The 26,266-nt window shown below is 41.9% G+C and overlaps 1 protein-coding gene across 1 annotated transcript in view; it reads left to right on the top strand.

Annotated features, from left to right (window-relative positions):
- The first annotated feature begins 235 nt into the window (after nt 1–235).
- LOC143927142 (uncharacterized) overlaps nt 236–26,266 on the top strand; it is a 565,755-nt gene continuing 539,724 nt past the window's right edge. Inside the window, exon 1 of the mRNA XM_077451093.1 lies at nt 236–437. The gene's annotated coding sequence lies outside the window, so the exon portion shown is untranslated. The remainder of the gene's footprint in view (nt 438–26,266) is intronic.

Genomic DNA, 26,266 nt, shown 5'->3' on the forward strand with positions numbered 1-26,266 from the left:
TTGACATTAAAGCACCCATGAAGCCCATGGGCTAAATAGCTCCTTTAAAAAGTTCATGGAAAGCATCTTTGTAGGTATCAGGTTCTCACCCCACCTGCGTCTGTGCATTTAAAGTGTTGTGTGTCGCTCGTCAGCCCTGTTCTGTGTTTATCCCCCTTGTCTGCCCCCTCCGGTGTGTCTCTGTGTGTGCGCTGCCTTCACTGTCACTGATTCCTTTTACACTGTGTGGGCAGGAGACTGATTTAAACTGTCTTTCCTCTCTTTTCTTTTCTCATTCTGTTCTTTTTTTTTTCCCTCCTCCTGCTTTTTCTCCACCTTCTTTTCCCATATCTCCTCCTGTTTTTTTTTTTCCTTTATCCTTTTATATTAGAAATGATTTCCTTTGGCATTACCCACACCCTCTCGTAGCTAACTGCAGAAACCATGCATTAAATAAGGTAAGCTGCTCTGTCTTTTTATTTTTTTTCATTCTGTGCCAAAGCTGTAAGTGTATTCCCTTTAATTGGCTCTTCAATAGGAGATTGTACGGATTATGATTATTATTATCTGCTAACTGCTCTGCATTCTCTACAAGCCAGAAAGGATCTCTTAGGATGGAGCAGATACAACCTGTTGTGGTGACAGCTCCAGCAAATTGCTCTCTCTCAACAAATCTCCCTGACAAAAATCTATTCATATTTGTCTACTGCAAACGTAATAATTGTGTTTTATTTTTTATGACAGATCAATGGAGGTTTTTCATTACTATTAACCGTTGGCTGCTTGTAGTCTTAGTTTGCACTGCGTGGTATATATATATATGTATATGTATTGCAGTAGAGAAAGGTGCGAGGAACGTATTTGATTAAAACCAGTTTTCAACGTCCTTTTTTTTTTTTAGCAATAGTGTACATATTCATGTTCAGAAAACTAAGGTGATGCATGGGGGGAATTTGCATTTGTATTGAGTGCATTGTACGTGCTTGGCAGCTCAGGAAGCTTAAGAGTTCTAGAGAAGCGTACATTAACACAGAGAGTGCAGTTTTATTAGAAGTTCACCGTGTGATGGTTTGAAGGGTCAGTTCATTCCAACATTGAAATATAGGCTTTTGAACTTAAGTACCTACTTGTTATATCTCTTGGGGGTTCCAGTTGGAAGATTTCCCACCAGAGTTTCTGCATCTTTCCCCGTAATGATTAAATCTCAGTTCTTCTGCTGTAAAGTAAATGAAAAGAATTTGAAGTAGAGACTCTTTCATCATAACCATGGATGGTCTTGGATCTTGCCACTCAAGTTCTTGATAGGCAAAAGGAGCCAGTAGGCATTTTCAAGCTGTAGCCTTCTACTATAGCATCTGTTTTTCGTCAGACTTACCTTTTAATTGGTGTGATCGCCCAGACTCAACAGGATAAACAATGAAGATTCTTTTAGCAACTTTGCAGAGTTGATGGTGCTGTTTTGCCTGTTAACTTGCTATTTTTAATCTTGTAAGGTGATTTGCATTCATCCTTCTGAGCGAATGAGAAACTCAGTCGCTGAACTCCATTTCCGTTTCTAAAAACCCTTCATTCAGCGTGTGTCTGTATTTCAATTTATTTGCGTGTTCATGACCTTTCTAGACTGTTTACCAGTTCTGAACCTGTTTTTATTCTGATTTTCTGGTTTGTAGTATTTATTGCTATGACAACCATATTTTAGGGTGCCGTTGAAAGGAGACAGATCGGCATTGGCTTTTACAAAGCGCCAATTAATCTGAGTAGTTCTGTGTTTCCTAGCTCAGCACTTGATGCTTATTTAGCAAGGCAGTACAAAGAGAAGGAAGATGTACCAAGGGTAGTTACCCATGGCAACCAATTGAGTTGCAAATTGCTGAAATCAGATGGCTGGAGGCATTGGTTCATTGCTGTTGCTCACTTCCCTTTGCCTTATTGAATAATGTAATGATTCTTGTGGGTTACTATACTTTTTTTTTTCTCTCCTAGCTCTTTAAGAAATCATAGATTAAGTGAAGTAACCCATTTTATCCAGTAATTAATGGGCCCCAGGTCACACAAGCCTAAAGTAGATAAGGCGCCGTCACTTTATAACCTCCACAACTACGATTAACCAAAACGAATACTTGCTTGGAAACCAAATCAGAGTAGTAAACTGCATCCTTTTTTTTGGGCTGGAATAGAGTTAATTCACAATTGATTGTGATTGCTCAGAATACAAGATAAATACCCTACAAATGAGTTTGGAACCCAGAATATGTTTTAATTTCCATGAAAGTTTTTGCATACTAATTTGTTAATTAGGAAGCACTTGAGGCACATACTATATGTGGATTTGCATAAAAAATCTTATCTTGAATATATCAAATGCACCCTCTGGACAAGTCTCAATCACGTTTTCTGTAGATATATTTACTCATGCAGTCAGCAAGCATGGATGTTGAGCACTCTTGGTTGCAAATCTCGTGATCTCCACCAGCACATGTTAATAGGGTGTGACTTTATAGAATATTGATTGACAGCTATATTTCCCTTGGGCTTTTATATCTCATCAATTAGCTTTACCCTCTGTGGTAGGCAAGCAGTCTTAAAAGGGGAGCCAATAATTAAATTGACCCCCTGCATCTAGTGCACCTGTCATTAGACGGCATGGAATCATCCATATGGATCATTGTGGAGGAACTGGCGGAGACCTAGCATTGAACTGTATTTATGTTCAGAATGTAAAATCATTATATTCATTTCCACGTTTTCTTTCAATTATTTCTAGTCTACTCCTATTAATCTGAAAAGTCTTGAAATTTGTTAACTTACTTTGTGAAGAACCCCACACATTTTTTTTCCTTGAAATCTACAACAATGTATTCACTATTCTATGTGAGTAGGCACTGCTGTGTCACACATTCCACAGAGCCCGCCTTCTAAAATTACAGAAGAGCTGAGAGGAGGAATTTCAGGAGGCGGAGTCAGTACAGGAAACACCGCTTGCAGGCAGCAAAGTACCATGGGTTATGTAGTCCTTAGACATTAAACTGCAGAGGAGAAGCTGAAAAGCATACAGGATATTGTGGAAAGGGATAGCTGATAGACAGACAGCAACCACAACATGAAAGATGATTTTTCATGTAAATTTATATGGAATTGTCAAAAATAACTATTGTTTGCATTGATATTATAAAATGAAAGTGTATGCTATGATCATTGATCTCCTTTAAAGTGTAATTAACTACTTGACCTCCAGTAGATTTACCCCTCCTTCATGACTAGGCTATTTGTTTGCGATATGGCACTGCGTTGCTTTAACTGACAATTGCACGGTCATGCAATGCTGAACCCACATAAAATGCATGTCCTTTTTTCCCAAAAATAGAGCTTTCTTTTGGTGGTATTTGATTACCACTGCAATTTTTTTTGCTCCATAAACAAAAATTTTGAAAAAACCTCCAATATTTTTTCCTTTCTGCTATAAAATATATCCAATAAATGACACTGGGAAGGGGTTAAACATCTAGCCTAGCCAGTGTTTATGTGTACTGTATTTGCTTCTTTTTCTAGGGGAAAAGATGGATTCTAGTGCCTGCTTTGCAGGATTACAGAATCCATTCCTTCCCCTCTGTTAGAACGACAATCTTCCTTGTTTACATTGCTTACTGACGATAGGCGGATATCGGGGGACATTGCATGCCCAGCAGCCACAGATTAGCTTCTGCGGTGAAGAATCACAGCCGAAGTGGCCCGCCAGTGGCGTGCGCACAAAAAAAAAAAAAAAAATATGAATAGATACTGCATTGCATGCTGTTCATACTCATTCAGTCACTATGGGATTTGTTTTCTATATTTGGAAAAAAAGCCTGGTTGATCCTGCTGCTCTCTATCCCTCCCTCCTGTCACGTCAATGTCCCCACTGCAGCTGGGGATTCTGCAGAGCAGCCATTGACAGCTCATGCTCAGTTTTCAGTGAGTGTTTATGCTGAGCATTGAGTGGTTGGAGGGAAGCTTCAAAATGGCAAAGATGTTTTTATTATAAATTATGTGAGCAGACTGCAGTTCCTCTTTAATGCCTATATCATCAGCTCCATCTATTGGCCAAAATGTGGTATAGCTTTTTCATTGAGGTTTTTCAGGAAACTATAAATCAAATTGCCCACCAGAAGGCACTGACGATGCAAGCATTAATCTCTTAGATCAACGGTTCTCAACTCCTGTCCTCAGGACCCACTAACAGGCCAGGTTTGCAAGATAACTGAAATACATCACAGGTGATATAATTTACTGCTCAGTGATTTTAGTATTCTAGTCTGTATGTCCCCAAGGGAATACTTAAAATCTTGCCTGTTAGTGGGTCCTGAGGACAGGAGTTGAGAACCACTTTCTTAGAAGAAATACAGGACATCATATTTTTATTAACATTTTACATACAAGAGACCAAGCTGCTGAAATAAATCAATTTAAAGTGGTAGTAAAGTCTACCACAGCAATGGCCCCCCTGCAAGGTTATGTTATAATATGCTAGTATGCACCACATACTAGCATATGTAACTTTGGTGCAGCTACATTATCTATTTTTATAAAAGGACTTTTTTTTTTTTTTAATAGTGAACTACAACTGATGCTTTTATGGCATGTGTTATTTCATTGCATATTTATGACATCTGAAAAATGAATTTATCATACCAAATAAAATTAATTTATCACAGCTAAAAAAGTAAGTTGTAACTTTTCATCATAAGCAAAATACACACTATCACTGGATTAAAAGCTATATTTTATATACAGCATATATTATGGCACTTTATTTGTATCTATATCCATATCAAAAAGATTACTGCCTTACTGGTGCCCATAGGTGTGCACAGCCTATTGCATTAGGGTGTGCACCTCAAAGCTCAAACACATATGTGTGTATCCATGTGTATATATACTGACGGTATCAGTAGAGCAGTGGATGGTGTCAGTAGTTTTATTTTTTAATTTATTTTTTATGTTTTACAATTTTTTTATTCTATTTTACAAATGTTTTAGAAGCCCCATTAGTGGGCTTTGGTAAAATATAATTTTAAACAGGGGAAATCTGTGCCACACAGGGTGATTAGGGTGTGCCCTAGGCACCTGCTGGTGCCAATAATCAAGCCCTAAAATAAATCTGTCCTTTAACCACTTCAGCCCTGGACCATTTTGCTGGCCAAAGACCAGACCACTTTTTGCGATTCGGCACTGCGTCGCTTTAACTGACAATTGCGCGGTCATGCGTGGCTCCCAAACAAAATTGATGCCCTTTTTTTCCCACAAATAGAGCTTTATTTTGGTGGTATTTGATCACCCCTGCAGTTTTTATGTTTTGCGCTATAAACAAAAATAGAGCGACAATTTTGAAAAAGACACATTATTTTTTACTTTTTGTTATAATAAATATCCCACAAAAATATATAAAAAAAAACATTTTTTAGGCCGATACATATTCTTCTACATATTTTTGGTAAAAAAAAAATCGCAATAAGCAGTTATTGTTTGGTTTGCGCAAAAGTTATAGCGTTTACAAAATAGGGGATAGTTTTATGGCAGTTTTATTAATAATTTTTTTTTACTAGTAATGGCGGCGATCAGCGACACATCGGACATTTTTGACACATTTTTGGGACCATTGTCATTTATACAGCAATCACTGCTATACAAATGCATTGATTCCTGTGTAAATGACACTGGCAGTGAAGGGGATAGCCAGTGGGTGGCAGTGAAGGGGTTAAGTGTTCCTAGGGGTGTGTTACTAACTGTTGGGGGCTGGGCTTTCCTTTAGTGAACACTGATCTCTGCTCCAATCACATGGAGCAGAGATCAGCGTCACTAGTTGCTAGGCAGAATGGGGAGATGCTGTTTACCATGGCATCTCTCCGTTCAGCCGCCCCGTGAGACGTATGCCCACGGCGATCGAGTCCATGGGAGTCCCAACCGGCACGCAAGCCGGCGGCGCGCTCGCAATGGCAGGGCGGCATTAAAGATTGGACGTACCTGTACGCCAATATGCCTGCCCGTGCCATTCTGCTGACGTACATCAGCGTGCACTGGTTAGGAACTGGTTAATATACCAATGACAATATTTTATTGCTGGCACACAATGGCCCCTATTATTGTGGCCAAAATGTTGGCATCAAGAAAAGCTGCCCTATGGCAAACACCAGAGTTTTCTAAGGACCAGAAAAACAGCCCCGTGCAAGGTGCTATACAGAAAAAAAATGAACAAGAATAACTGCTGCAAGGGTTTTCACTTAACAATCCTGCTCTTCTATTGTCAGAACCGTGTTCAAAAAAATAATTAAATAAAAGGGTATTTCTGAGTATGAAGCCACAAATGACTCTTCTCCCCCACAGTTCAGCACTCCATGCCTTGACAGCCACTTGCCAAGCCCAAGTACTGCCATATAGATCAGGGGTGTCCAACCTTTTGATTTTCCTGGGCCACATTGGAAGAGGAATTGTCTTGTGCCACACATAAAATACACGAACAATAAGGATAGCTGTTGAACAGAAAAGGTCGGGCAGATCACAAGTTAACAATCGCTTATACAGACAATGTACCTATCTGAGTAATACAACTTAATTTTTTTGTATTTTATTTTTACTATAAAATTAAAAAAGGGCAACTAGACATGTGCAGAATGGAAAAATGTGTTGTTTCAGATAGATTTGTTATGTTACTAATTTTGTTTCATTAATTTGTTTCGGAATTTGTTTCGTTTTGTTTTGTTTAATTTCCTTTCATTCATTATTTTTTAATTAATTCAAAATTTTCAGAATGATTCAAATTAGGATCAGTCGAAAAATGATGGACCAATTTGAATTCTGTGTAAAGATTAGCTGGTTATTAAGGAGCGAGCCGGGAACGCTTCAGCTGAAAAAGCTGAAAAAGTTGAACTGTAAACAAAAAAATGCTGGCAATGAAAAATGCAGAAAAAAAAACTGCTTGGGGTCCCTTTGGGCCTTGTATGGATTTTAAAGGGAACCCCATATCAAAAAATGGCATGTGGTCCCCCCAAAATCTATATCAAACCCCTATCTGAGCATGCAGGCTGGGAAAGGGGGGGGGGGGGCGAGAGAGCCCCCCTCCTCCTGAACCAAACCAGACTACATGCCCTCAAAATGGGGGGGGGGGTGCTTATGGGCAGGGGTGGCTTAGCCCCCCCAAAGCACCTTGTCCCTATGTTGATGGGGACAAGGGCCTCTTCCCTACAACCCTGGCCCGGTGGTTGTGAAGGTGCGTGGAGGGGGGCTTTTTTTCTGCATTTTTCATTGTCGAAATTCTTTTTTTTACATCCATATGTCAGTGGGGAATCCCACTGAAAACTGATGAGTCATCAATTGGTAAGGGCACGGCGGCCAGCTTCCCTGCCTGCTTCTTAACAACCAGCTATTGTTCACGTTCTGAAAATTTGGAATTTGTTAGAAAACGAATAGAGAGAACAAAGTTAAATACATTTTCTGCTATTTGATTTGGAGATTCATATACATTCAACTATCTAAATAACCAGAAATTTGTCCAAATTTATATTTGGACTAAAACAAATTGCACATGTCTAAGGGCAACATAAAACTAGTGTGATATTTGACACTATTTTAGATAAACAAACTCATCAATATCTGATTGGATGGATGGATGTCGTAGCAATTCTCAATGAATTCTCAAGGTGCTCATCAGATATTTTGGTTCAAATTTTGCCATTTGTGTGCTTCGTCCGTGAAAACGAATATAGGGTGCTTGGGAAAACTGATGACATGAATAAGGAGTGATTGTGAAGAGTGGAATTTTTTGGGGGGGAAGATAAAGCATTTAAATGTCCAGTAATTAGACACTGTCAAATTTTTGTTCAGCCACAATGTGCTCGCTAAACAAATTTTTACAAATATTTTTTTTTAAAGTTTACGATTTTGCATTGGCCTGCATTCATTAATATCTTGGGTCGCAGGTTGGACACCCCTGATGTAGAAGAATGGGGAGGGGTGGTGTGCATTATTAGCCATGTGTGAGTTGCTGCTTTGTGTAAAGCTGAAGGTTATACAGAAATTTTGGGCAGCTCTGATGGTGGTGGAGCATTGGCACAGCACCCTATACTTAAAGTAACCCTGTTCATTGCCCATGCAGAGCAGAGAAACAGGTTGACTTTAATGGTGGCCCCACCAGCTGCACATGCTCCCCTTCCCTTTGGTTTCATTTCCAACATGACTTTTAGGCAGAGAAAAGTAAGTGAAAAATACAATAATGTAAATAGTAATAACAATAACTTTATTCATACAAAGTTAAAAACAAAACAACGCTTAGCTATGATGTATTTTGTCCCCATTTATAATTCAAGGATAACCTTGCAAGCGGCAGGCATACTATACAAATAATTTATACATTATTCTCCTACCCAAAAAAGAATCCCAACAATTATACCCCTTTCACACTGGGGCGGTTTTCAGGAGCTTTAGCACTAGAAATAGCCTCTGCAAAGTGCCTGAAACCTGCCCCTTATTCATTCCAGTGTGACTTTTCACACTGGGGCGGTGCGTCTGTGGGACGTTCCCAAAAGTATTACAAGCAGCTTCATTGGGGTGGGTTGAGAGCGCTGTATTTAGCGCTCCCAAAATGCACTGCCCATTGAATGGGCAGCGCTTTCAAATCGCCTTTAAAGCGATTTGAAAGCGGCGCAAAACTGGAGTTTTTAACCCTTTTTTGGGTTAAACAGGCGGCACTTTAGCGTGAATGGATGGGCGGCTCAGTGTGAAAGTAGCCTTACAGGAATCACAATCTTCATCAAGGGGATCAGGGATATTTAGAGCAGAAGACATATGATTGAAACTTAAATGTTGGTACATTATACATACATTATATTAGCACAAAGTAAATAGCCGACATGCTTCTTGACAGTAGATAAAGTAAATATATTGTTGCAAGGCAGGTAAATGCAATGCACAAAGCAATAAATAGGTAACTGAACACATCTGAATGCGTTAAACAAAATAATGTGAATGCTAGACTATAATATGTCAATTAACCTAGACCACAATAAGACTAAACCAAATTAAACTGGTATACACAGCCTTAAATAAGAACAGCATAAAGTGTAAAAGTATAAATGACACAAAAAGTAATGCTCCGGAAGAACTAGTTAAAAATGTATCCCAGGGTGCACTCTGTGATTACACACCTGGATATGGGTATGTGTAGGTGTTCCTGAATAGGATACCACTGGACGGTGTTTGTTTAATACCTGGTGCCCAATTTGCAATCTTAAACCAGGTAATGTTGGGGCCCCATCTGTATGGTGGTGCACTTTTTGCTGTATCTTTAAAACTGCATGCAGTGAATGACTGTTGGGCTGATGAGAGCAATAAGATAAGCACAGTGGGTTCTGCTCAGCATTTATGGCACACACTTAGCAGTCAGCTGTCCCCAGGAATTCAGTCCCCGGTGGCTCAGTCATCATGATACGGTTCTTACAAGGCCCAGTCCCAGTGCTGAGACTCACAAGGTGACAGGTCCCTCCACCTCTGGTCCCAGCATGGCAAAAGACCTTTCAGTGTCTCAGTCTTTCAGCAGTCCCTGGTATGAGCACAGGCACCCTGGTGACACGTCTGTCCAGCTCAGGTCCTCAGTGGCTCTCACAGTACACCAGTAGCAAGATGTCTATGGCTTCACTTCCCCTAGCCAAATACCCTGTTCAGTTCCTAAATACCTGGGAAAACTCTGCTCGCTCCTCCTCCTGCTGCAGGGTGTCCTGTCTGCAGCTTGCTCCACTTTCATAGTACTGTCCCCCTGCGAGACTACAACTCCCACAGTTCCAGGGGGCTATATCATCCAGCAAGAAGGAGAAATGTCTCTCTCTTTGCCACCACTGCTGCCTGGCGGGAGAGGAAGTTGCAGAGGCACACACACACTCCCCTCTCTGGCGGAGGGTGATGGTGTAATCAAGCCGGCAGAGGATTACAAAGTTGGCAGAGCACAATGCTACATTTTCATCTGGTGATCGGCCAACAAGTCTGTTGTTTTACAACAAGCTCTCTTGCAGATGCACCAGTATTGAGACAAATCATTTACCACCGTCAGGGGTGCTTACAATGATCAGCTTTTATTAATTCATGTAAAAAAGGGAAAAAAAAAACAGTTTGCTGTAACTGCTTGTGCAACTCCAGTGTTAACAGCAGGTGGGCTTTATTTGTTAATGTATCTAAATCCGCAAGTCCACCTAATACTCCTGTCCCCCCAGAATGATAATGTTGCTGTCCAAAGGTGCACCCTGTGCTCCTTTATCCAGAGTGGCAGTACTCTAAACAAGGAGTGTGTTACTGGCCAGATCACCAAGTAACAACACAGAGGCAAAGAAAGCCTAAAAAAAGAAAACGAATGCAGCCATCACATCTAAGGATTGGTAAGCTGCAATATAAATGTTTGGTTTTGGGTTTACTACCACTTTAAATATTCTTAAATGGAATGATCAAACAATTAGTTTTTTATGCTTGAATAAAAAAAAAAAGTTTCATCACTCAGTTTTCATGTTTAATTGTAAAGTCATTGGTCAGGAATCTTTTGGGTAAATTTGAGCTTGGAGAGGGCTGTAGGCCTGACAATGAACAATTAGAGCCCTTTCACACTGTGCCGCCTCTTTACCGTTGTTTTAGTGGCATTATTCCGCCGCTAGCGGGGTGGTTTTAACCCCTGCTAGCGGCCCGAAAAGGGGTTAAATCCGCCCGCAAAATGCAGCCGCAGCAGCGTTTTGCCAGCGCTATAGCAGCGGTGCTCCATTGATTTCAATGGCGAGGAGCGGTGAGTTCACCGCTCCTTCACCGCTCAAAGGAAGCTGCTGGCAGGACTTTTTCTGACACCCTGATGCCCTGCCAGCACACCGCTCCAGTGTGAAAGCCGTCAGGCTTTCACACTGGAGTGAATGGAGCCGCTTTTTCAGGGTGCTTTGCGGGCGCTATTTTTAACGCTATAGCGCCTGCAAAGCGCCTCAGTGTGAAAGGGGTCTAGGGGGTCTTAATATGACTTAATATGACTTAATATGACTGTTATATGAAACTTATGGGAAAGAATAGCATATATCTAATACACAGCAGCATTACAATACCAGCCTACATGCAAGAGAGCATATTACTGTGAGATACTATTAATCATAGGCAACTAAACATAGTAAATATGAATCTGACAAGCAAAGTTACAAGATCAGCTAATACTAGTCACAGTGTGTGATGTATTCTGGCACAATCAACAGGCAACTTTTGACTTCAGCTCCAATTTAGAGATCATGCCCATCTGATGGCATTCCACATGTATTTATAAATGAAAGTAGGGGGAATGCAGTAGCGCTCCCTACCTATGGGAATAGGGACAAGTCAAATAACCAGTTTGCAAAAAAAAAATTTAAATTATGTTATTTAATTGGCCACTTACCTGTCAGCTGACTTTTGACTTCTAGAAAATTCTTCAATTGATCAGGTGATCCAACGAACCTATAAAAACAAAGAAGAGGTTATAAAAGAATTTGCACCAATGTTTTTTTTTCTGAACGACGGCTGCAGCAGAAAAAAAGTCTCTCTCCCTTTGTCGCGGTCCCCCCCCCCCTTTTTTTTTCTTTGAAAATTCCTTCTTTTTAAGGGATAGTGTTTTTTGTCTTTATTTGGTTGGTTTGAGCTTTTAAAGCTGAACCATTGGTATTTATAATCTATGTATGGTTATAAATGTTATATCGTCAAGATAACATATATTGGTTATTTTTATTAAGCCTCATACACACAATCGGAATTTGTACAAACTTTCTCGTGGACTTTTGTACAAAGGGCTTTGGCCGTAAGTTTGTATTGCATACACACGATCAGACTTTTTACTCAACAAACACCGATGTAGTGACGTTTCAATGTACCGACAACACTTCAAAAGAGGATGTTCAATTACTCCAGTGCCACCTTTGGTCAACTTCTGTATTGTTGTCTGATCTTTTGCATTGGTTCTGAGCATGCGTGTTTGTACAAAAGTCAGATGGTTTTGTGTACACACGATCGGACTGTGCTCAATCGGACTTAGTTTGTCAAAAAGTTTGTCCGTTCGCACAGACAGTCCGATGAAAACCAAAAAAGTTTGTCCGATGGAGCGTACACACGGTCGGATGTTGCTCCAAAACAGCTAATTTGCATGTTTGTTGTCAAAAAGTCCAATCGTGTGTACGGACCTTAAGTTATATATTTATCATCATACCAGTAATAAAGGGCCGCAGCCATTCATACCACATATTAAGTCTATTGGTTTTTATTATATTTAAAGTTTAAGTTAAATTGAATTTGGCCTCTAGTACCATGTTGAAGGGTATGGTATTATGTTTTATTTTTGTTGTTTTTTTTTTTTTGTTTTTCATCTTATGCTGCCACTGTCGTCGTATTACCTCCACTCATCCTCTCAATGACGAAGTTGGAACCAGACTGTCTTGCCATCAATTTATTGAGAGGAATTATTGACTCTAGTAGCATTGCTGTTGCTTTTATGACATGGTACATTCTACTGTAGAAAAGGAGGGGGGTGGAAGGTAAGGGCACCATGGTGGAGGCACTTTTTAAAAATGTTGTGCATGGACAAAATGTTTCTTATGGTTATTGAATAACCAGAAACCTGTAACATGTAGGACCAGATTTAAATCAGAAACAACTCTCTCCTGCTGCTGGATAATGTATACTCTCTATCACATACAGTGCTAATTATAGAGCCCTGCTAACCCCCCCCCCCCCCCCCCCACACACACACACACATATAATACACCACCACCAAGCTGATCGACAATTCCAGTATAGATGTCAGTTTAATTGCTGGAGACGTCTCTGTATATTTGGGATCCGCATGATATCAGGCCATGAATGGTTTAACTTGTCAACTGGCGTAGCTCATTATGCTGAGTGGCTGATTTGCAGTCATTGAAAAAACAGATTGCTAGAAAGAGTGAGCTGTCATCCTGCTGGCTTAAGGCTGAAATCTAGGCAGATATAGAAGACACAAGTTAATGAAGCTCTGTAATCATTAATACATCATTAGATGTATTTTTGAAATATAAGCAGTGTAAGTACCTAAGCTGGACATGGTATCAGGCTCTTGCAGTCTCTCTAAAGCAGAGGTCAGACAGAGAAAGGGCAGCAGAAGTCAATCAGTTCATGTGCTGGCAAGAAGCATGCTGATGGGAGGAGACAACAGAGAGATGAACCCTCCCTGTCCCTAAAAACTTACCTGACTCCACTCACTAATTCAGCGCTGCCCCATCTGCATCACCACCCCTTCTCTTCATGGTCTTACAAGAGACACAGCCATAGGCTTTTGCTGTTGTCAGTCACATTTTATTAGGCGGGAACGGGGGGTGTGGCCGTCTAGGGGCGAATACAGCCTGGCTTTGGAGTGCAAACGCATGAGTGCCCCCTTAGCAGCCAACTTTCTGAGGGGACACTCCAGAAGAGGAGGTAAGGGACTGCTCTGGGCAATACCAGTACACAGAGCAGGTAAGTATAACATCTTTTTTATTTTATTGAAAAAAAAAACCTTTATAATCACTTTAAAGAGGGATTCCACCAAAAAAAAAAATATTAAAAGCCAGCAGCTATAAATACTACAGCTGCTGACTTTTAATAAATGGACACTCACCTGTCCCGGGTTCCAGCGATGCCGGCAGCCGAGGCCGATCGATCGCTCGGCCCTCGGCTGCTGCCGCCACCATTCTAGGTGAGGGAATCAGGAAGTGAAGCGAATCGGCTTCACTTCCCGGTTCCCTACTGCGCATGCGCGAGTAGCGCAGCGCAATAGGAATTCTCCGCGCTGTCACTGGGACCCGTGTGTGTCCCAGCAGACAGCGCGGCAGGATAGGAAATGGCGTAGACTCCCACGGGAGTCTATGCCCGGAAGTGGGTGTAAATACCTGTCTTTGACAGGTATCTCCACCCCCCTCCCCCCTGAAAGGTGCCAATTGTGACACCGGAGGGGGGGAGGGATCCGATCAGCGGAGGTTCCACTTTAGGGTGGAACCCCGCTTTAAGAGCAGCATCTTATATAGTATATAAAACAGGAGCAGAACAGGAAGTAAGAGGAAGTCCCCCCAAAGTGAGGGAATCTGGGTGTGTCCTCTCCAGTAGTGCTCTGATGTTAACCCAAAATTTAGGACTTTCTTTTAATTTCACTTTTGATGATAATGGTAAACAGGACAAATAGGGAATCTTCCTAACAAAAGCACAGACAGCAATAAAAACTGACAGGTTTTATAATCCCTCTCCACTGTATTCAAAACCATAAACACGTTTTTCCTTTATTTATACTTTAATATTGCTTTAACTTCTTCACGCTGGCTACACACATATGCAGCCTCTCAGCTTGTGGGTCCTAACGCTGAGCAGCCGCATATAAGCGGCCCTGTGTAAACCAATTACCATGCTGAGAGCTCGCTCCCTGCGCACTCTCAGCATGATAGTCAACGGGTACCGGAAAGCTCCCTATGCATGCTAGTGATCGGGAGCTTTACGCTCATGTGATCGCTGTGATAGCCAATCACAATGGTGGGGGTGTGACCGGATGAGAGGGGGGCCTGACTGGATGAAGGTGTGAGAGTCTGAGAGGTGCGTGGCGGTGAGCTACTAGTATCCTGTTATCCTGTCGTCCTGGCCAGTCTCAAGACGCCAGCTGTAGAGTTCTGAGACATCAAGTCCTGAGACACAAAGACACTGAGCCAAGCTGCTCCGAGCTGCTACGAGCCACTCCGAGCAGAGCCACTGAGCCATCGAGCTGCCAAGCCGGCTTCAGAGTTCTGAGACGCCAAGCCATTCCGAGCTGCCGCTCCTGAGTGCTTACATACACCTTGCTGCTCTGGTCGGCTACAGGGATCTGTGACACTTGGATGCTGAAACACCAAGACGCTGCTTCTCCTCCTCTACAAGAGTGCAATAGGACTGGAGATCTGCCGAGACTCTGCTCTAATGATGTTTCTGAGAGCGCTGTGACATTCCCTGATCCCCGCTGGCTTCTGAGAACGGTAATACTGACATCTATAGACGCTGTTTCCCTGGTTCCTACAGAACAGTCATACAGATAATAGAATAATAGAGATAATACAGCTCAGTAATGCAGCCATAAAGTTAATTTAGTAATGCACTAGTTAACTCATTAATGTACTGCTTCTGTCTGCTGCTGGTCCTTGGCTTTTGAGCTAAGGCCCCCTGATTCTCAGAGAACATTTATGGAACTAATATGGAACTAATTTACAAATCCACCAAACTACTAAACTTATTGCTTTCTGCTGTTTTTTGCTCCCTGCTTGTTGCTGTTCTGTTCCCGGCTCCTGGCTCCTAGCTCCTAGTTCTCCTTGCACTTTGCTCCCACAGAACCCACAGAGGAAAATGGTCTGATTTGCTGAAGTTCCAGACTTGTTGAAGTAACTAGTGGGGCGAGTAATGAATACCCTGTTACATCTTGAGGTATATTTTACATTTTGAGGTATGTCTATGAACTCGACAAATATTATAGCATGAATATTCTGGATCATTATTAAAGTATTGCAATATATCATCATTGAACACCAGCTATTGGAAAATTATTGGAACATCTTTTGAATAGTATTAAATTATATATCCTACAATTGAAGATATAAGCAGGGGGCCTGGGGCTGGGGATAGATGTCTCAGCCTCAGACTCATTCAGTGACATCAAGTAAATCAATATTAGAGCTCACCTCTGCAGCAGTCATTTCTCCCACAAAAAGAACAAGGATAGCAAAGATAGAAAACACAAAAGCAGGAATGGCTGCTACTTTTCAATCATCAAATGACATGCTACCTTCCTCTGTGAAGGATTCTTCTTCAGCTGCAGCCATTCTGGCAGCCATTATGGAGTGTAAAGACACTCTTAAGGGGCAAAAGGATCTTATAGCCTCAGATGTATCTCAGATCTGCCAAGACCTTGAAGGATTTAAAGATAGCGTCTCTGATGTGGAAAATAGGGTATCCGCATTGGAAGACCCTACAAAATTAGACTCTAGAGAACCGTAGGCTTTACAACAACAGGTTAAACGGTTGCAGGAGCGAGCCAATGACACTGAAAATCGTCTTAGAAGTAATAATGTCCATATTTTGGGCTTACTGGAAAGGGCTGAAGGGATTAATTTTACTGAATTTGCTGAGCAACTACTTATCACAGTTCTGGGCCTGGGTAGTGTACCACCCACCTTTGTGGTGGAGCAGGCACACAGGGTCCCACTAAAACCTTCGAAACCTGGGGCACCCCCTAGGCCCTTCCTGTTATGTCTATTGAATTATCGAGATAGAGACAGTGTTCTGGCAGCTGCCAGGAATAAAACAAGATACACCTTTTGAAAATGCTAAGTTGTTATTTTTTCCAGATTGCTCTCAAGAAGTTCAGCAATGTCATAAATCTTATACAGAGGTCCGTAAGAGACTGCAAGAGAAGAATATACAGTTCAGCCTTTTGTTTCCAAGCATATTGCACATTGTAGACAGTGGACAAACATTTTTTTTTTAAACCCCGGATGGTAGGATTGACGCTAAGTGATCTATTATCCTGTACTCTCTAGTCACCCTTAATACCAATTTATAGCCTCCCACCCTCCCTTTTCCCCATTCCCCTTTCTTCTCTTTTTAATTTTTCCTTTGTGTGTCTTGGAACACTGTAACTTGAATACGGGAACACAGGAACCTTTGGCAACAATAGAGACAATGAACTGACCAAGCTCTTAGAGTGAGGCAGTGCTTTATACCCAGCTGATTGGATAAACTGCCTCAGCTGAACCAGGCTGCAAATGCAGTCATAGGTTCAATACCTCTTACAGCCACTTGGGGTGTGACCACACCTGGCCAACTGCATGGCACGGTAGGAACCATGACAATTATTTGTAAATGATGCTGGACCCTCTCTCCAAGGGTCTTTGAAGATATTGGACTTTTTCAATAGTTACAGGGTTGAAGGTAAATTGGAGAAAGTCCTTGTTGCTTCCAATAGATATGGAGGCCCATAGTACAGCTTCGAATGATATTCCACTGCAGTGGGTGGAGAATTTCAAATACTTAGGAGTTGTAATTTTCAGCCAAGCTTCTGAATTTATTCCTTTGAATATGACGCGGATTCTGGGAGATATTGGATCGAAATTGAAAATATGGAAGTCTCTACCATTGTCTCTATTACGACGTATTAATCTTCTAAAAATGAAAATCATACCCAAATTTATGTACTTATTTAGACACTCTCCTCAGTGGCTTCCTTTTTTACAAAATTAAACAAATTTTTCTTATCTTTTTTATGGAGATCGAAGAATCCCAGGTAAAAATTAACTACTCTGATGTGCCCTTGTGAGCAGGGAGGCCTTCCCGGATCTATAGAGATACTTTTTAGCCACTCAGTTGGTTACGGCCACATGGTAGCTGAATCCTAATATATATAACTTCTCTACTTGATTGGAAGCAGCAGTAGTAGGCTCTGTGGATGCCCTGAAGGCTCTTTTATTTAGGGTCCATAGGGCACCATATCAGCTGACCCCTTCAATGTTTTTCACTATTCGAGCTTGGGAGGCTGGTCTTAGATGTGAGCATTATCTAAGGATGCTTTTTCTCCAAGTGCTCATTTATGGTGTAATCCTACTCTTCTTCAGTTTTTTAAAGCACCAGGTCCTATTGCATGGACCAAGTATAATATTAAATTACTTTCTCAAGTGATTACTGATCAGAAACTATCTACCTTTTCTACACTTACTTCGACTTTGAATGTCCCAAGCTCCCACTTATTTAGATATTTCCAGCTTCTTCAAACCTTTCATTCACAGTTTCTACAGGATAGTTTAATGATTAAACAATCCACTTTAGAACTAGTGCTTAGGTCTGAGTGTCTGGATAAGCCCACCTCGAGATTGTATTCTCGTCTTATATTAATCTCTATCCGGCCATTAGAGGCTCTTAGAGCTAGGTGGATGCAAGATATACCAGATTTAGATATGGAGGATTGGAGGGGTATGTGGGATTTCCCTCTGCGATCTTTGACATCCTTAAGAGATCACATGATTCAATATAAATTGGTACATAGCACATATATTATGCCACATAGACTTAAAAAGATGAATCCTATGTGCTCTTCAAAGTGTTGGCGAAGTGGCTCGAATCAGGGGGATTTTACACATATTTTCTGGACTTGTCCATATATAGCTATCTTTTGGGTGGAAGTGGTAGATTTATTTAATGAACTCTATCACTTCTGTTCCCTTACCGGTTTCAATGTCTGTCTGTCTCCTGGGCCTAGTAGAGACTATTCTTGCCAAAGTGTCTGAGCAAGTGTTTGCTAATATTACATTATTTTACACAAGAAAAGCTATTGTGCTGCATTGAAAGAAACCTTTGTCCCCTACACTCTCATATTGGAAACAATTGGTAAATAATAATCTTACATTATATCGAGATACTTACACGAATAGGGGCTGTCCTAGTAAGTATGATAAAGTGTGGGCAAAGTGGCTGGACAAACTGTATACCGCCTCGAATGCCTATGGGGGCCATTGTTTATAATAGGTGTGCTCCCATATGGGAAATGTTTGGGGTCATTGGGGAAAAATGGAACTAATGTTTACTTTAAAAATCGTTTGCTCTTTTTTTTCTCTTTTTCTCTCCTTTGGGATTAATAATTGATATAATGGATAATGAAATTGTACTATTATATTTTGGATCAGTGTGTATGATGTTGTGTTGTGTTTTGTTTTGTTTGTTAAGAAATTGAATAAAAAGATTAAAGACAAAACAAACAAAAATGGTCACATGACCTGACTGCCCACCTCCTGGCTTTCTGAACCCCTAAAGAGCAAGGAGGCAGTCGGCGGGAAGGGTTTAAGGTATCTGTTTACTTGTGTAGATATAAATGTTGGGGTATGTTTCTGATGCTCACAAGAATTGAAAAAAGTGACTTGGATAAACTATGAAACATCTTCAACATTACAGAAGTCCAGTTAAAAGTGACCTTGTCAAGGGACCTTGGGTAAAAGATGTTTTGGTGCGCTAACTATACAGTCTTTATGGCCAACAAACGATGTTGGTGAGCCTTCTATTTTCCTACCAGAATGTTGAGGCATTCAAAATCCATTTATTCTTTCCAATACAACTTTTCATCCCCGAAAGACATACAGTAAATATCCACTTTCCCTCATTTTTACATTAGTGCGGAAGTTTGTGAACAGAAGATAACCCCATTCACTTGAATAGGTAGCATTCGGCGGTGGCACAGCTTTTGCATTAGCCACAATATGTGTACAACCCACTTTGCCCACTGTGTTGGGTTTAGGGGAGTGGTAAAACCATGGCTCAACTGCCTTATTTTGCTGCCCCCCCTCCAATAATGCAAGTGTGAAAGAACTCTAAAAGTATTACAATAAGACCAAAGATATTTTTTCAATCATGTGATTATTTTCAAATCTTATTGACTTTCTCACAGCTTCCCACTGTGCATGAGTGAGCCGCTCTGCATTTTGTGAATGGTCCTACAGCCTTCTGGGACCTGTGATGTGTCTCAGAAGACTGTGGGCAAAGAGGGAGACTAAACTTCCATATAGATTGCCTAGACGGTTCAAGTGGAAGTGGGAGTGGATACCTATCAAAACTAAGTACCCACTCCCCACCCCCCCGCAAAAAAAGTTCCCAAAAGTGTGTGTGTGTGTGGGGGGGCGTAAGAAAAGCAAAACGCCCCCTTTTGGGTGAAGTTCTGCTTTAAGGACCCTTATCCTAATGTGTTAGCCTTGTCTTCTTTCTCTTCCTTCTACCACCAATATAACCTAGGTTCCAAAGGTTTTTCTCAGTGCTTCCAGCATTCCCAGACAGCAAGAGATGACCTGGGACATAAGGATTCTGTTCCACACACATAAGTCTCTCATGTATATTGTGGGAAGGAAAATTAATGCTGTGTGTAATATGGGTGATGAGTCTCTTCTACTATGGGTCCAACATTTTATGGAAGGTTATTTTCTTTTCTAACATGTGCATCAAGACATAAATATCAAACACATGCAAATTTTTTCACTTTACAATCTAGTACTGAATTTTCTTTGGTGTCTGGAGTTATCTTTTCAGTTGAGCTATTAGCTAGTCTAACTGATTCCTACTTGGCAGTAAAGAGCTGAATGACGAGCATGTTTTGTATTTCAAATATTTTTTTTTCAAATCTTAGTATATTTTAAAGTCTTTGCTTCCTAATGCTTGGATCACAGGCGTTTTCTTCTCTCCCGATGAATGGGTTGGAGATGTCAAACATGAACATCTGGCCAAGTAAGCTGAGCAAACACGTTCAAACCGCTGCTTTGATTTCCAAACTGTGCTACTGGCCAGGGGTTATTTATTATTAGATCACAGATGATTTTTTACCAAGCATTCTTGTGGAAGGAATAACACTTGCTGTACTTGCACTAGCATACAGAAACAGCATAGTTGAATGAATGCCCAAGTTCAGTCACTCAGAATTCACAAATGGACTAATGTATCAGCTTTTATAGTTGGGATATATCTATCTGTCATTGTCGAAAAGGTTCCATCATAGCATAGGTGAATGGTATATTGCATGTTATGATTGCTATGACTTTGTATTTGAAATCCGAAGGTCATCATTTCATCTGAAAGACTTATGCCGCGTACACACGATCGGAATTCTTGTCGGAAAAAAATCTGATGGTTTTTCCGACAGAATTCCGATGGAATTCCGCTCAAGCTGTCTTGCCTACACACGGTCACACCAAATTCTGATCGTTTAGAATGCGGTGACGTACAACACGTACGACGGGACTAGAAAAAGGAAGTTCAGTAGCCAATAGCTTCTATCTCGTAGTTGAATCTGAGCATGCATGATTTTTGGTGTGTAGGAATTGCTTACACACGATCGGAATTTCCGATAGAAAGTTTTTCCGTCGGGAAAATTAAGAACATGCTATCAATTTTTGGCTGGCGGAAATTCAGACAGCTAAATTCCGATGGAGCATACACACGGTCGCATTTTCCGATGAAAAGCTCTCATCGGTCTTTTTCTGGCCGGAATTCCGATCGTGTGTACATGGCATTACAACTGAACACATCATATTCTATCTTTGTATTAAAGTGGATGTAAACCCACTCTCATCCTTTCTAAACGACTGCAATATTGGTTATCTAGAATATACACGCCTCCTGCATGTATACTTAACTGTCAAATGTCTCCCCTCTGTCTGCTATGAGACCCAAAAAACTGCAGATTTTGTGGGTGGGTCTGTTTTCCTGTTTTTCATGATGTCATTAGACTCCCCTCCCACCTCTACACTCCCCTTATCAACAAGCATTTTCTCCTGTGTATTTCTTACACTGAACTTCTGCTATGATCACTAACATCAAAACCCAGAAAAGTCCCCACATGACTTCAGCATGCCAAATCATGCTGAGGTGTGGAACAGCCAATCCTTGCAGATCAGCAGAAGAAAGGAGTGGGAGGAAATTAAAACAAAGCATGTCTCTTAGGGTCCTTTCACACGGGGCGGATCAGTTCTGATCCGCCCCGTGGATGTCCGTTTGCTCAGCGGGGATCACTCCGCCGATCCCCGCTGAGCAGGGAGATGACAGGTCTGTCTCTGCACACTGTGCAGGGACGGACCTGTCACAGCGCCGCTCTCCCCTATGGGAGATCGGATGACGACGGACCGCAGTGCCCGTCGTCATCCGATCCGATCCGCAGACGGATGGAAAAATAGCTTTTTCCTCCGTCACACTTTTTCGGATCGGAGCGGGTCGGATGTCAGCGGACATGTCACCGCTGACATCCGACGCTCCATAGAGCTCTATGGAGCACCCGTTCAGGTCCGCCTGAAAAACTGACAGGCGGGCCTGAACGGGACGTTAGTGTGAAAGGGGCCTTAGGCTAGTGCACAAGATATGTAAATCACCTGTCACTCACAGCAAGGGGGAGGATTTGACAACGTTTTTCTCTGTTTGTCAAGATTTATCTCACTGAACAATAAAAGAGGATTGCTCAGAGCTGGATTAACTCTTTGTGGCAAGACTGGGCTCAAATTATAGGAAATATTATACTCCACATTAAGTCATCAACAAAAATAAATAAATTGGGTTTACACTTAAAATTTTAATTTTTATTAAATGTACTGGATCACACTCATTCTGTGGCTTGATATATTTACTGTTTAAGTGCAAGGTCCAGTAACCTTTGCCAACCAATCAAAATTCATGTTACTGTATGTAGTGAGATGATTGCAAAATAGATTCTAATTTGCTGCTATGGATACTGTACTTTGCCCCATGCCTTAAGTTACAGCTCTGTGCAGCTCTATTCAGGCATTTTTCATTTCCAGCTTTGTTCAAGATCTCTCTGCCCTGCTATGGCACAGGATTTTTATTACAGTTCAGTTCTTGTTTGCAATGTGCTTTAGCACAAGCTAATGACACCAGGAGGGGCCTGGGAGGTATTTAAGCACCACCCATTCAACAGGTTGATGCTGTGTCTTCAAACCAGCAGGAGATATAGAACTGAAGACTAGTATCACTTATTGCTGAACCAGATTGCCTGAATATTCTCTGTCTTCTGCCTTCTTCATTGCTGTCCCAGACTGTCAGAATACCCTCTGCTTGCCGCCTTCCAAGACCTCTGCCTGACCTTGACTACTCTACCCCTCCAGCCTAGCTTACAGCTTACTCGTTGCCATCTCAGACTTTCTGACGACCCTCTGCTCATTGCCCTTCAAGACCCCTGCTTGATCCTGATAGCATTCTGGTCTCCTGTCTCTGCACTGTAGCCCCCCTGCAGTTGCAACAAAAGGTTCCAGGGATCAGGGATTGCCACAATCAGGAGCTCTGATGAAGACGTGCTGGTATTTAGATTCTGTGCCCTGGAAAGGTCTGAAGAGAAAATATTGTAAAACCTAAGCCTGTTTGCTAAGAAATGTATATGACGCTGTTTCCAGGAATACTAACGTCAGTTCCGGTAGTTTGGAATGCACGTCGTTTGGAACGCACACTACCAACAACGGTTTCATACGATCTGCTCCATGCTTAATGCTTGTTTTAAAGTGGTTGTAAACCCTTACAAATCCCTTTGACCTACAGGTAAGCCTAGATTAAGGCTTACCTGTAGGTCCCAGAAATATCTCCTAAACCTACACAGTTTAGGAGATATTTGCCCGAAGACAGGCACCGCTGTCTACGGCGCATGCGCCGTAGACAGCGGCGTGCAGGCGCACTGAGTGTGGCTTCGTCAATGATGAAGATGCCGCTCAATGCCGCGCGTGTTGGCTCCTGTGCGCATGCACGGGAGTGATGTCATCGCGGCTTCGCCGAATGATAGCGGCGGAGCTGTGAGACCCCACCGAGAAGATGGATGCACCGGACTACAGGGGACAGTGGTGACTTCGCTGGTTCCTGTGTCAGGTAAGTGACACATAATGGACTACTATGCGATGCATAGTAGTCCATTCTGCTTTGCCTTTGCAGGGAATGAAAGAGGAAGTAAACACATCAGGGTTTATTTCCTCTTTAATCCCTCTTTTTGTAAGTACCCATCTTTTGTTTAAATAAATCATTTTTTATGGTACTTCACTATTATTTCAATTTTTTACTTCTGGGTACGTGTCTATCTGTCTCAAACTCTTCATTGAGGAACCCTGGATCTGCTGACCTGGCAGTCCACACACCATCCTAAAAACATCCATACCAAGCCTAAACTGTCCCACCAGACTGAAAAGCTGGGGGTCATGTGGATCTGGTGAGTGGGGACACATAAGGGGGTGTTGTGCACCTGAAGTTTTTCAAGCATCTTTCTTTTGTTCATTTGGATTGGAGCACCTTGAGTTACTTGTTTTTGGACTTTGTGTTGATTCATCATATATTTTTTCATTTTTATTCAGTATCTTTGTGAGTGCTGTATTTATATGTTTTATGGTTTCCAAGTGATTAGCACTTTGTGTATAGCAGCTGAAACTTTTTCACTTTACTGATTTAACCTTTTTTGTCACCCCATCAGCGCGAGTTTGTATATTTAGTATATATATTTTTCAAAAATGTATAGTCTTTTCAGTTACTTTTGGTTTTACAGTACCTATGTATATGTAGCAAAGTCTTTTACCTCTCCCAGTCTAATGAGAACCTTCAAGGCCAAAGACAGCTGACATCCTTCAATATGTAGTGGATCGTGAGGCATAGTGTCTGTAACGATGGTGAATGTCATTGCACACCAGACACTTCTTGGATGCAAAGAGAAAGGGGGTTAGGGCCAGGACACCCTTGAGCAGTTACAATTCCAATAGGAGGACAGCCGTACAAGAAAAAGCCCCAGCAAAGTGCCACTTCTGCATGTGCAGGATTGCTGTCTCCTATAGCAACAGTATCTAACAGTTCCCAACACAAAGTTCAACAGTTCTCTCAGCTTCACTACAATGTCCACTTGTAGCTCTTCAGCTCCTTGAGCTCCTAGTCTCTCACTGGACTCTATGATTCACTGGCTCTGAATCCCATGAGCTCCTCAAGGCTTTTGTGGTGGTAACTCCCTCAAGCGTCACCCACGCTTTCCTGCTGGGTCCCTAGCTTGGCACCCCAGATACCTTTCAAGCTTCACCCCTGCTAACTGGCTTGGTCCCTGGCTTGGCACACAAGGCTGCTCTGCAAGCATCACCTCCGCTTGCTGGGTCCCTGACTTGATCACCTCCTGAAGTTTCCTAATTCTCCACCCTGCCCATTCAATGAGACTCCTGCTCTGGTACTTGCATCAGTTACCTGGTACCTGGTAAAGGTGGTCGGTCCCATAGTGGTGACAGCTTCCCTTTTCCCTCCGGCCACGACAGGTTCTCCGGCCGTCAGAACTGTCACTGTTGATTGGACTGCAAGCTGCAATCCCAACCCTGCGCTGCCCTTTTACTTTTGGATAGGCCCTCATACGGTCTGGCAGCCAGATGCCCCCAGGATAGGCCCAATCTCCAGCCTAGCAGCCCGGGGCGTACAACAAACATCGACCCAGACATCGGTCTGAACATATAGGTTCTCCCAGCAGGCCAAGGGACTCAAGAAAACCCCTGTCCATTGGCTGAGATATCCCATATACCCATAACTTGTCCTTGAAATGTCCTTCTCGCATCTAATGTCACCAAGTGCCCGGCCACCTGATGGCAGAAGAGAAAAGTACAGCAAGCCCAAACTTAGGGAGAAACCAATGGATCTCTAACAACTATCTACAGTGGCTACTCCTGACAAGGAATTTGGTGAGGAGCTCCCTGACTAAACCCCAGGGTGCTACATATACTTGGCCCAGCAAGTATATATCTCATACTTGAGCAATCGCTGTGAAAGCTGAAAATTTGTGTGTTAGTCAGCGGCGCTATCACTCAGCACTGCTGCCATTTACAGAATGCCTCATAGTTTTTTCAGTGATTATGAGTTCTCTGATTGGACAAGTACTACAGTGACTGTCGCCTTCCAAAGCAATGGAATAAGATATGTATACTTACACTAGTCCAGTGATAGCGAACCTTGACACCCCAGATGTTTTCAAACTACATTTCCCATGATGCTCAACTACACTGCAGAGTGCATGAGCATCATAGGAAATGTAGTTCCAAAACATCTGGGGTGCCAAGGTTCGCCATCACTGCACTAGTCCAAGTTTGACTAATGTACTTTTGCAATAAGGATCATATTTAGGCTTCAACATTAAGAAATCTTATCAACTTGTGTTTAGTTTCTTTATATTTAGGCCCTGCTTCCTTTTTTATCTTTGATTCAGAAGTTTTACTAAAAATTATTCATTCCCTGTGAGGTTTGTATCTTATCTCAAAATTTGTTTAATATAACAAAAATAAGTGTAAGCCTGAAAAATAGGCCCATTAAAAATTACTTCAAACCTCTCCAACCCATTTGAATCTAAATGTTCCCCAGCATGTTGTCCTATGCTGGGTCCACAATTAAAAATGGCCACTCTCCTCCTTTCAGAGCCATCAGTTGATAGTGCAGCTGTTGACTCTTAGCTTATGTTAACATTGGCGCAATTTGACACATCAAATCGCATGCCAAATCGCAGCCTATTTCCACTGTCACCACCGCCACTGTCCCTCTGCCGGGGCAACACCGACTTTGCTGCACTGCACCGATTTCCAAAAGTAGTTCCTGCTCTACTGTTGGCAACTTCGGGGGCGATTTTAATAGAAATCTGTGCATTAACCCGCACAGATGTCTTTCAAATCACCCCCGAACTCACACTGAAATGCGAGTTAGAAATCGTGCGAGTTCAGCTGAACTCGCACAACTTAAA

This window comes from Lithobates pipiens, unplaced genomic scaffold (genome assembly GCF_037356315.1).
Source record: "Lithobates pipiens isolate NorthernLeopardFrog02 unplaced genomic scaffold, aLitPip1_a1.2 Scaffold_23, whole genome shotgun sequence".
Classification (NCBI taxonomy): domain Eukaryota; kingdom Metazoa; phylum Chordata; class Amphibia; order Anura; family Ranidae; genus Lithobates; species Lithobates pipiens.